General features: G+C 42.1%; 1 protein-coding gene across 1 annotated transcript in view; it reads right to left on the reverse strand.

The window, feature by feature from the left end:
* The window catches only part of gbe1b (glucan (1,4-alpha-), branching enzyme 1b), a 202,699-nt gene that overhangs the window by 107,632 nt on the left and 82,327 nt on the right, over positions 1-12,740 (reverse strand). The gene's annotated exons all lie outside the window — the stretch shown is intronic.

A 12,740-nucleotide genomic window follows, 5' to 3' on the forward strand; every position in this document is an offset into this window, starting at 1 on the left:
TAGTAAGGCCTCTGCGTCTGAGCCTCAAAAAGCAATAGCTTTAGATTTTTCCACATCATAGGTAGAGACTTTCAGTGTTAGTTTTAAGTCCATAAATCACCAGATTCAGCCAAATCATCAATCATTACAACTGCATGCTTGCATTAGCATGTCTGCGGAACGCTAGGTTTGTGTATCTACCCTATGTACTTCCCTCTGCAGCCAGGCGATGGAGCTCTAACTAAATTCCTGACCTGGGAAACAGTCGACCTGTGTGCATAATACAAGTAATGCATAATATGTGTTCTTCATTGGATATGGGAATCAAAGCAGTCAACCATTACTCTTAAAAATAGGCCAAAATGTACTAACTAAACTGGACATTAAATGCTACAAACTTCAAATCCTTTCCATTTCCCATCAGCCCACATGCAGGACCACACTGTGTCTCTGGACCGATAGGATTCCAGGCTTCACTCGGGTAAACAAACACTATGCATGGGAATTGACTTCTCTTCCCTCAGGAGTAGATAAATCTTAAGGCTTAAGACTGGCTTTCTTCTTCAGCAACAGTTTCTGATGCACAAACAAGTGGCCATATATCCTTACATACACAACTAATGGTGACTGAATGTTATTCCAGCAGCTATGGGCCTTGGACGGGTGGGGGGGACTGAACCCCAAAATGCTAGTTAGTCGTTTGGCAGTTAAAAAGTCGTATATTTAACATTTATATTAAATATATTTAACATTTATATTAATATTAGTGAAGGTCTATTCCAAGGTACTGGAGAGGAGAATCCGACCGATAGTCGAACCTCGGATTCAGGAGGAGCAGAGTGGTTTTCGTCCCGGTCGTGGAACACTGGACCAGCTCTATACCCTCCATCGGGTGCTCGAGGGTTCATGGGAGTTTGCCCAACCAGTCCACATGTGCTTTGTGGATCTGGAGAAGGCTTTTGACCGTGTCCCTCGGGGTGTCCTTTGGGGGGTGCTCCGGGAGTACGGGGTCCGGGGCCCTTTGCTCAGGGCTGTCCGGTCCCTGTATGACCGGAGCAGGAGCTGTGTTCGCATTGCCGGCAGTAAGTCAGACCTGTTCCCAGTGCATGTTGGACTCCGCCAGGGCTGCCCTGTGTCACCGGTTCTGTTCATAATTTTTATGGACAGAATTTCTAGGCGCAGTCAGGGGTCGGAGGGTGTCCGGTTTGGGGACCACAGGATCTCATCTCTGCTGTTTGCAGACGATGTTGTCCTGATGGCTCCATCAAACCCGGACCTGCAACATGCACTGGGACGGTTTGCAGCCGAGTGTGAAGCGGCTGGGATGAGAATCAGCACCTCCAAATCCGAGGCCATGGTTCTCGACCGGAAAAAGGTGGCTTGCCCTCTCCAGGTGGGTGGGGTGTCCTTGCCCCAAGTGGAGGAGTTCAAGTATCTCGGGGTCTTGTTCACGAGTGAGGGAAGGATGGAGCGTGAGATCGACAGGCGGATCGGTGCAGCGGCTGCAGTGATGCAGTCGCTGCATCGGACCGTTGTGGTAAAGAGGGAGCTGAGCCGAAAGGCAAAGCTCTCTATTTACCGGTCGGTCTACGTTCCTACCCTCACCTATGGTCATGAGCTTTGGGTAGTGACCGAAAGAACAAGATCGCGGATACAAGCGGTCGAAATGAGTTTCCTCCGCCGGGTGGCTGGGCGCTCCCTTAGAGATAAGGTGAGGAGCTCGGCCACACGGGGGGAGCTCGGAGTAGAGCCGCTGCTCCTCCACGTCGAGAGGAGCCAGCTGAGGTGGCTCGGGCATCTGTTCCGGATGCCTCCTGGGCGCCTCCCTCGGGAGGTGTTTCAGGCATGTCCCACCGGGAAGAGGCCCCGGGGAAGACCCAGGACACGCTGGAGAGACTATGTCTCTCGGCTGGCCTGGGAACGCCTCGGGATCCCCCCGGAGGAGTTAGAGGAAGTGTCTGGGGAGAAGGAAGTCTGGGAGTCCCTGCTCAGACTGCTGCCCCCGCGACCCGGCCCCGGATAAAGCGGCAGAAGATGGATGGATGGATGGATGGATTAATATTAGTGCTGAGGATTAGGCTCTGATAGAATTACTTGCTAATGATTTGTTTTGCAAACTGGACATGGAAGGTCTAAGTAATTAATTCTCAAAATGTACAATGTAGCCTACTTACCATCACAGAAAGCTTTCAATGTACAACCAGGACTAGAGCAGGTCTAATCAAGGGCTCAACCAGCTCTAAATAGTGACTCACCCAGATATAAATGACGACTAAATCTGCACTCACACATGGTGTTGGATGTACCCCAGTTTAGGGTGCGTTCTAACCGGTGGTCCTTATTGAGCCCATTTTAGTCCTAACATGGATTTGAATTGGTCCTATTCTTATTTTGTTAGTTAAGGTTTATTAAGGGTTTAGTCCTGGTTCAGTGTCAATTTTGATTTTGCTGGATGTGCAAGTGTGAATGCACTCTTAGTTGTCATGTAAACTCAGTCTGGTCTAGTCCAGGTCTAGTTATGGCCTAGTCTTTAGTTTTGGGTTGAGCCCCAATTTTTATCTTAAAAGTTGAATGAACGATTTTTTGGCCCACATCTGAGTCTTATTTCCTCGTGGCGTGGACTGCCGATTAGTCCTGCCACGTATCAATCATAAAACGCACCTATCGCTCACTTGCAGCTGCGTGCGGCTCGTCCCTCGTTTCCGCGTGTCTAAGCGCATTGATCTATCATAATATAGTTCCCTCAGTGTACGGGACAAAATGAAGACGGAGAAAGAACTGACTCAGAAGAAGACGGAAATCTACGGGAGACGAGAGATGCGATGCGATCCGTCGCGCTAATAAACAAACGCACATGTGTGTTGTATCAGTCCGCACGGGGGAGTGGCATGAGCACGGGGGAGTGGCATGAGCACAGGGGAGTGGCATGTGCACTTCCGCCTGCGTTCTCAAATCGACAAAAAAAATCGTCCATTGCGCCTTTAAGTATAGTGTGTGTGCAAGTGTGAACACAGCCTTATGAACGTGACTAAACAAAGCTTAAAAAAAACAGTCCCTTAAAGAGTCTCACACCTCCAATACACTGACTCCAGTGCTGTTTGGGACGGGCGCGGGTTACATGCAGATTGCCTGTTACACCAGCACATGAGCAAAACTAGGGCTTCTTGCAGATTGGTTCTGCAGCCGCTGGAGTCTGTATGTGAGGCTCACACTTAAATAGTAAAGATGGTTACATTTATATGCGCTCACACACCAGATGTTTGCAAACACTGGGAGCAAGGCGGGTTAAGTGTCTTGCCCAAGGACACAATGGCAGTATTCACCTGCAATCGCACTGCCATCCTGTGGGTCAAAGAAATGCCGACCTTCGGATCAGAAGACTGAGCTACTAGGGCTGGGTATTGCCTAGTACCTCACGATACAATACGTATCCCGATACAAGCTCCGCGATACAATACGAAACTCGATATAGGGTCCATGATACAGTACAGATCACTATACAGCGAACTGGATACAATACACATCCTAATTCATGAGATCCCTTAAAACCGGTGTTAAAAGTTGAAAACAAAATGCATTAGAATTTCATGTTCACACTGTCCTCAATATCAGGACACAACTGTCCCATGATGAAGTCACATGTTCAGCTCCTCAGCCTTGTTTCAGCTGTCTGTAGGTTCAAAACTGTGACTGCAAGTTCTAATGACTATGTTGTTTTTAGTGTATCACTATACACATCTCTGTATCGATACATGTATTGCCAAGAAGTCCATCACGATATATCACAAGATATATTGAGCACAGCCCTATGAGCCACTGCCGTAGACACTTGAACATAGACCACAAAGAAACTGGAACTAAACCAGGACAAAACCTGGAACTCGGGGCTCGGTCAGGGATAAACCAGGACCAGAAAATGACCCAAACCAACTCTATATCAGGACTGAACAGGGCTAAAAGTCTGAACTAAAGCAGGATTATATGACGTCCAAAACGAGACATTTTTAGGTAAGACACTCATTAAAACCTTACCTCCAGAAATGCACAAAAGAGAGGAAGAAAGGATTTTGAGAACCACCTGAAGGAGTCCACACACCACAGTTTGAGAAGCAGTGGTCTAAAAAGCCAGGCAGAGTGCAGGAAACACCTTACGCCTTTTAATTTCCACGTTACTATGGATACGTGGATTCAGATGCAGGATTTGGTTATCTCCATGTGGGGTGCATCATGAGAGGAGAAACAAGAGTGTACACATGGGCGTCATGCAGGAGCACAGCGGACCACACCACCGGCTACATTCACTCTGATTAAACAGTGACAAACAGCTCTGGGCACAATTAGATCCTCATGCAAGATCAAATTGTTGCTTTACATTAGTTAGCAATTATCGTTCATTAATAGGTTTTACAGTAACAAACACAAGTTAAGTTGGATGGGTTAAAGAGAATATATATATATATATATATATATACAGAAATGCTGAACAGCCAGTGTTGAGTAAACATTATATAACAAGCAATTTCTTGAATGCGAGAAATTGTCAGGATTTAAGTCCATTTTTCCCGTTTAAAGGTGTAAGTTTTATGTTTAGCTCATATTTCTTTGTACTTGAATAGGACAGGTTGCTTTAAGTAAGTTCAAGTGCACAATCTGATTGCCTGTAACAATAAGCAGGGGAAGAGTCAAGTGCCTGTCATTTAGTTTGAGTTCTGATCTGATCATTTCAGAGCTTGCACTGCACTTAAACTCATGTTGCTATTAACATATAACTGTTTAATATTGAAAGACTTAAAGGTTAAAGAAATTTGTCCAATCATGGTTATTTATTTAGTTTAGTGCGCACAAGTAAAAATAAATCTGTCCCTCCCAGAGTCCTATCAGTCCCCAAGTGTTTTCAACACAGAAAACACACATTTTATACCAAACCAGGAGGTGTGAATGCCACGTCTACAGTAAAGAAACCAGTTAACACCAGTAGTCATTTGAGTGCCTGGTCTTGCCCCAAATCAAGTTTGGACACTCACACAAGTTTTATATCCCACTCTGTGTAAGTCCTGGCCACCGGGCGGGACCCCCTGATATAGGGAGTGTTTGGTTTCACTTGAGACTGCTCTTCATTGTTTTCTAACAGCCCTGTAATGGACCATCTACATCCTATAGTAAACTGACTTTGGCCCCCTCCTCACACCTGCTCAGCATCAGAATGCCCCAGGCATCTACCGCTCCAGGGTTTCAAAACACTATTATATACGACCTGTCTTCAATTGAGTGGTTTGTGGCTTAAAGTTGAAGATGCACGGCGCTCTGAGGTCCTGAATTAGAGTGCCTTCTGTGCTGATAAAGCTGTGCAGTGCTTGTGCAGTGGCTATTTAGTCTCAATATGTACCGCTCTTTTCAACTTTCACTGTACTGGGTAGAATACACTACATTGCTCTGTTTTTGAGTCGACATCTTGTCTTTAGCACATAAAGCTATAGTTTATATTTGAATTGTACCTTAGAGCCCAAGCAGAGAATCCAGAGTGTTCACTGTGATCATTATAGCTGTCAACCCCCCTTCTACACTTCATTATGGACATCATGAACAATGACAGCTCAAGTGAATGGCATGGATTATCTACAGTAGTTACCATGGCACCTCCTGCTAAGAGGAACAGAATAGACATGAGTGAACCATTTTCTTTTAGTTTGATGTGCTGGAAGCACATAATCATTTCTGTATACCTGGAAAAGAACAACACCGCAAATACAAAGAAACTGGAACTGTAATGTATGTGAAGAAATCTGCATGCAAAACCAAACTGATTAACAAGATTTTAGATATTATTCAACTCATCCACAATTGTATTTTTGTATGAAAAGTCAAATGGGCAGGAATTAGCTCTGAGGTTAACAAGTAAAAAGAGGTGCTGAACGAGGCCCCATCATGGGAGGATAAGCACCTACATAGAATGCACCACCAGAACATGCTGCACTTGCAAAAGTGTTTGTACTCCTGGAAGTTTTACACACTTTGTCACGTCACGACCACAATCTAAATTAAATCACTGTTGTGAAGTGGAAATTTAAAAAAGTGTGCAAAAGTATTGCTGGGAGAGTAAATGTTTTAAGAGAATGTTGGAGAGCTAAAAGCATCATGAAATCCAAGGAACACAGGACAGGTCAGGGAGCAAGTTGTGGAGAGCACTGTTCAATCCATCATTGGGAAATGGAAAGAGTGTGGCACAACAACAAACCTACCAAGACATAGCCCTCCATCAAATCTTACAAGGCAAACAAGGAGAGCACAGATGTAGTCAAGAGGCCCATGGTAACTCTGGAGGAGCTGCAGAGGTCCACAGCGCAGACTGTCCACAGGATAACTATTAGTCCTGCACAACATTAATCTGGCATTTGAGGGGCAAGAAGAAAGCCATTGTTGAAAAACAGCCATAAGAAGTCCTGTTTGCAGTTTGCCAGAACCCGTGTGGGGGACACAGCAAACTGGTCTGAATTGTACTTTATGGCCAAAAAGCAACACACATGACTCTCAACACACCATCCCACTGTCGAACACGGTGAACACAGTGAAACCGATGTGGCTGAAACAAACCAAAAAATCCTACCAATGGCAAGAGTGGGCCGGACTGAAGGACAGCACAGGCCCTCATCATGGCAGCACAGGCACAGGCCCTGAGCACCAGAGCTATAGAGGCCCAGATCCACTACGACCCAAGGTGTAGGCTGTGCAAAGAAGCCCCTGAGACCATCCAGCACATAACTGCAGGGTTTAAGATGCTGGCAGTGAAAGCACACATGGAGCACCATAACCAGGAGACTGGCATAGTGTACAGGAGCATTTGAGCGGAGTATGGACTGAAAACCCCAAGGTCAAAGTGGGAAACTCCTCCAAAGGTGGTGGAGAATGACCGAGCCAAGGTCCTGTGGGACTTCCAGATACAGACTGACAGAACGGTAATAAACAGCAGGAAAGCTGCTGTGGATGACAATACCAAGCAGTGTTGGGTAGCACTACTTTTCAAATTAACTTGATATGTTCCCTCGTTACTGCCCTGGAAAACAAATGTGTTGCGTTACTGCGCTACGTGCAAGTAATACGTTAGAGTACTGTTCCCTTACCAATAATTAACATTATTGTATAACCTATATTGTTGGCAGACAATCCCGTTGCGTTGCTTAATACAGTAATATATTCATTAAAATATCAAATGAACCAGCAGAATAAATGCGTTTTATCTCTTTTGTTGACAGATTACCACAGTACAATGCCATACAATAAGCACGCGTCGGCCTCAAACAATGAAAAACATGCTCAAACAACATTAGTGGATTGGCAAGAGGAGCGACGCACAACAACAGAGCATGCTTGTTTTAACACTGTCATTTATTTATATCAAACTCACCACATTACTGTTGCGCTACATTTACTCCTCAGCAACAAAATAGTGGTTATAATGAAGGAAAGGGAGTTTATCAAAACGTGCACCTGAAAATGTATTTGTCTTTGCGTGAGGACAAGACTCCCCGTCATAGTTGCTAGTTGCTAGTTGCGTTTTACTTGCTCCACTCTGCGTCTGGGGAAAAAACCTGGCTTTGGGATTGAAGTGAGGAGATGAGATCCAACCAAAACTAACGTGCTACTGATTTGAAAAAGTAACTTTACATTACATGGGTGCACAAAACTAACACGTTAAATTCCTTGTTACGCTAAAAAAAAAAAAAAAAAAGTAATTAGAGTACTCTAATGCAATACCAGCTAACGAGTTACCCACAACTCTGGTGATGGCCACGTCAGAAAAAAGGAACACGAGAAACTGCAGAAATACCAAGGGTTCAGAAAAGTGTGGAAGGTGAAGGCCAAAGTGGTGCCCTGCTACAGCAGATCCCTGGAAAAAACAGACCTCTCGGAAAATGCAGCGCTAGAACTGCGAAGCTCCCAGGCCTCTGGTAGAGCTTAGACAAAGGGATGAGACCACATGTGGAGAGAAAGAAAGAAATTCAATTGTTTATTCATTTAGGTTTAAACATTTTCGTGACAGATTTAATATATTTTTGTGTATTTTGTATTAACATGTAAGTCCTGGAGTCATGAATAAATGTTTTGAATAATTGCAAGAACAGCAATGTGGACGGATATAGGGGGTAGGTGAAAACAGAGCATTTCTGAGAACAAAACCCTTGAATGCAGGTCAAACAAGATTACTCAAATATGCACGAATCAATCCAAATAAACAAACGATGAGGGAACATCGTTATAACATGGTTAAAAGCTCATCAAAGTTGACTTTATATAGAATGTGCCCTTTAAAGTACAAGAGCATACTTGAAAACAAAACATGTCAAAAACTCACACTGTTTATGCATTTATAGTTCATTGCAAGTGTGTTCAAAGTAATACATTCATAGAGCATTAAAATACGTTAATCATATACAATCTCTTGTAATTGCATGCCACTGCTTTTAGGAAGATCTGAGAGTTTCTCCCCCAGTGTTTAGCCCAGTTAATATGGCGTTTTGTTGAATGCATCTTAAAGTGAAGTGAACACATTCCCCTTTGAAGCGCCCCTCTTGAAACCAGCTCGGCAGCGAAGCCAAGAATATGCGCCATAGTCTGCATCATTAAAGTGGACAGGGTGAACCTGTTAGCAAAAAGCATCTCTCATACATCCAAGAGCTATAGCACTACATCATCATTCTTTTGAAGTTGCTTTTAGGCGACCTGGGGAATGCGTTTCGGTCTTCTAAGTTGTGTTTTTAGCATTCGTTACCTCTCGTGGGAGCTGCAGATGTGCAGTAGTGCTGATAAATGCGCCGCTATGTAAATCTGATATTCTCATTGGAGTTGTTTTGTTTGTTGAGTGAATTTAACATTTTCAGCTAAAACACTTTGGGAAAGTTTAATGTCAAACAAAATCATAATCTGTCATGTCACCATTGGGGGAAAAGCCTTCTTCATTTGACCAGATTTGAATGCCACTGGGTCAAACAGGAACTGATTATATCACAAAAATAGCACATGAACGAGATTCCGATTAATTTTTAATCACTATATTGTTCAGTGTCTCTGTTTGGCAAGTGTGATTTTAGAACTACTGTGCACTTTGTTTTTGTTGTTCAAGGATTAATTGTGAAACCAGAAAATTAATTAACAATAAAAGTTGTGGAGTATCATTTTGTTTACGTTTAGAGTTTAATTTGATCAACGGGTAAGTCCTTTGCTGCTTTCATTCAACCAATGTCTCTGTATTCAGGTCAAACATCAATTTGAATGAAGTTATTTAAGATAAGATAAGATAAGCCTTTATTTGTCCACACAATGGGGAAATTTTGGTGTTGCAACGAAAGTAGGTACAGAAGAAAAGAATAGATAATGTATAGTTTTAAAAAAACACTCTTAATAGAAAAACTCTTATAAACAAAACTCTTCTTAATAAGGAACAGAGAGAAAAAATAATACAATAAAGTAAAAATAAGCTAACATAAGACAAAATAATTATAATAGTGGTGAAGTATTCTCTTATTTACAGCAGTTATATGCACATGAATATGATTTGTAATTATTGACCATTTCCACATCCTCAACACAAATGACACTAACACCATGTGCAACATGTGAAACAGTAGAGCTGGGTTGAAATAATCGATTTTCTGATTTTTAATCGATTCGCATATTAATGACCGATTATCGATTCATACGTCCAAAGATCGATTTTTATTTTTTATTTTTTTTAAATTAAAATTCTTTTCTACATTTCCCTCAGTGAACTTCAATCTACCTTCAAGAAAGATAATTCAGGACTCCTGGATTCTCTTTCTTGAAGGTAGCTTGACCCTTAACCTTTCATCAGTCTTCCATCAGTAACTACCAATACTTGTAAGATTTACTGTTTAATATTGATATAATACTAGTTTTAATATGTTGCTTCTCTACACAGTCATGAAGTGAAGGAAACGGTTCAAATACATTTTTCATTTTTAATAACATTAACCCCCGGATCGAATCGAAATCGGATCGATTGGAAATCAGATGAAAATCGGAGCGAATCGGATGGAATCTGAGAAATCGGAAAAAAATCGATTTTGAAACGTAAAAATCGATTCTTGAAATTTGAATCGAAACCCAGCTCTATGAAACAGCATATCTAAAATCAATTGCCATGTCTTTGGTTTTTTGAAACGATTAGATCAAGATAATTGTTCTCACACCATTGAATAAATTGTGCCAGGGCGGGGTCATCGTTAGCAGATCAGATCCTGAAAGTAAAGACAGTCTTTTCGCCTCTGAGAATCTGCACCTGTCACGTACAGTATAAAAAGAAGATGTGACAGGGCACAACCCTGAAGAGACCCAAGGTTAGAGCTGGAGGAAGGAGACGTTTGTCTATGAACAAAAACATGCTCGCCTGGTCAGTGAAAGAAATAAAATAGAAATGAGCTGGTCTGGAAGACTCAAGTCAGTAGCCAGTCTTTGGATCAATATTCAATTCAATCCAGGTTTTCCCACCAGCAGTGGCATCAAAAGGAGACAGTGGAAAACAGATTAAACAATGTTCATAAGAAATTAGCAAAAAGTGGGGCTGCATTTTATTAAAATGAGAGGAAAAGTCTGAATAAAAGCCTCACCTGGGCCAAAGCTATTAATGTGCTACAAGAATAAAAAAATATATAAATACTCACACACACTCGCACACTCTCATACTCCCTTTTAAAAGCTAAATGTAAGGCTTTAAGTGTGTACCTGTAATGGGAGTGATCAGGTGTGAACTCACTCAATTCATTGATTTGAGAAAAGGCATCACCATCCAGGTCTTCCACAGAGAAGGAATCTGACCAAGATCAACACATTTTTAAAACACTACTAAGACAACACTGAGCTGGGTGTGGCAGTTTGCTCCAGGACCCTTAACCTTCCCTGCCTTTACTTTCTTAAATAAGGGATTTTCCAAACATCAGCACTTTCAAAATGAGAGAAAATGCACTTGACCACTCCAGATTAGACAGTCACAGATTATTGCAGCATTAAACTGTCAATTGCTCAGAGAATGCAAATGTTGCTGTTATGTAATTTCAGAAAGAAGTTTTTTCTTTCTTCAAACCTGTTTAAAAAAAAAGCATTTGTAATGAGACGGTGTAGATAAATTGTTAAATGTGGACGAATGGTGCAAACCTGTACATGAACAAGGGATGAAAAGAAATAGAATAATAAAGTTAGAAACACAAAACATTGCACAAGCAAGCAGGGCCTATAATGTAACATGTTTCATCTATTATGGGCATAGCATTTCTTATCAAACGCAGACATGAAGAAAAACACTATGCTCTGACTAAGACGTGCTACGCTGTCGACAAACATTCCGGAGATCAGCCCCCTCCCGGTGCTCCCGGTGCCGCCGGAGCTACTGTTATGTCTGGGTAAACAAAGGAGATTGACATGGCTGGAGCCCACCACTTGGCTGGTCTCACTCTGTCAAGTTGATGACATTGAACCTGTGGCAGCCTTTCACTTCAGGGAAAAATCAACAACAACAAAACAACAAAGACTTCTACACACACACACATCATCTCTGCCCAACTAAGGCTCAGAGCAGGAGCGTGACGCATATCTCACAGTGCGGGGGTATGAATTAAAAATGTAACCCGCAGCTTAACACTTATTGTAATGTCGTTCCCCATCACAGAGAGGCACTTTTTGTTGGATTGGGTTTCGTCATGTCAGAAAGTTGGTGAAGCAGTGAGGACGTCCAACATTCATGCTCCAATAGAACTTAAATAAAAGCCCAAAGTTGAGAAAAAACCTCCAAAAACTGTTAGGCTTCACTAGACAGACTTGTACTACGACTGAACGCACCAACATAACTTCAATTAGTTTCGAATAGAGCACAACTTTGAAGTGACAAGTAAAACGTGTAAAAATGTGATTAATGTGGTGAAAAGTGTTTGCTCGTTTGCAGTTTAACAAACACAAAATATTGATTAATTTGATATTTCTGCACTTTTGTGATTACTTTTTACAGACATTTCACATTTGGATGATGATTAAAAACAAAACCAATGTTTCCCATATTTCTGTTGGGATGACATAACATTGTCTTACTACGAGATACTCCAAAAGATATATTATTTTTTGTAAATATCCCCCACCCCTACAGAAAAGAAAAGCTTTGTTGTCTTAAAACAGTTGAAAGAAATGCCCCACATCTTCTGGCACATGAAGCTATGAAGACACTCTTCAGCTGTGACTAGACTTTGTGGTGCTGCTTGCCGATTGGTTCTCGGTTAAAATAAAAGGCATACAATTGGTGCAGGGGCAGGGCGTGCAACCTGAAAAGTTGACAAAATAAAAGTTGTGATTTATGAGAAAATGTGCTAGAAACTTGAGTGGCAATAAAGAGCATTTTTTAATAGAAAAATATAGTCTACTCGAGAGTTGAATTGTGTGTCCCTCGATGGCGACTTATGTTTGTATTAACAAAAGCAGAGACGCTCTCGGCCCACGGCCTTGAAGTATCTACCAAACTGATAGCAGTAAGTTCACCTTCACTCAGACTGAGATATCTGACAAGAATCTTTTATGGGTTATTAACTTTACGGTTTTAAGCACACAAAGTGCATCTCTCAGTGGATTCACTGCAGGACATGTGTTTCTCCCCCGTGCACCACAGGCTGTGCACATTTAAGAGTTTCAGTGCACATTTAAGAGTTTTGAGCAGTGCACATTTAAGAGTTTCAGTGCACATTTAAGAGTTTTGAGCAGTGCACATT

Source organism: Eucyclogobius newberryi, unplaced genomic scaffold (assembly GCF_026437365.1).
Source record: "Eucyclogobius newberryi isolate DKJ021-1_F unplaced genomic scaffold, fEucNew1.0.hap1 SCAF_10, whole genome shotgun sequence".
Classification (NCBI taxonomy): Eukaryota; Metazoa; Chordata; class Actinopteri; order Gobiiformes; family Gobiidae; genus Eucyclogobius; species Eucyclogobius newberryi.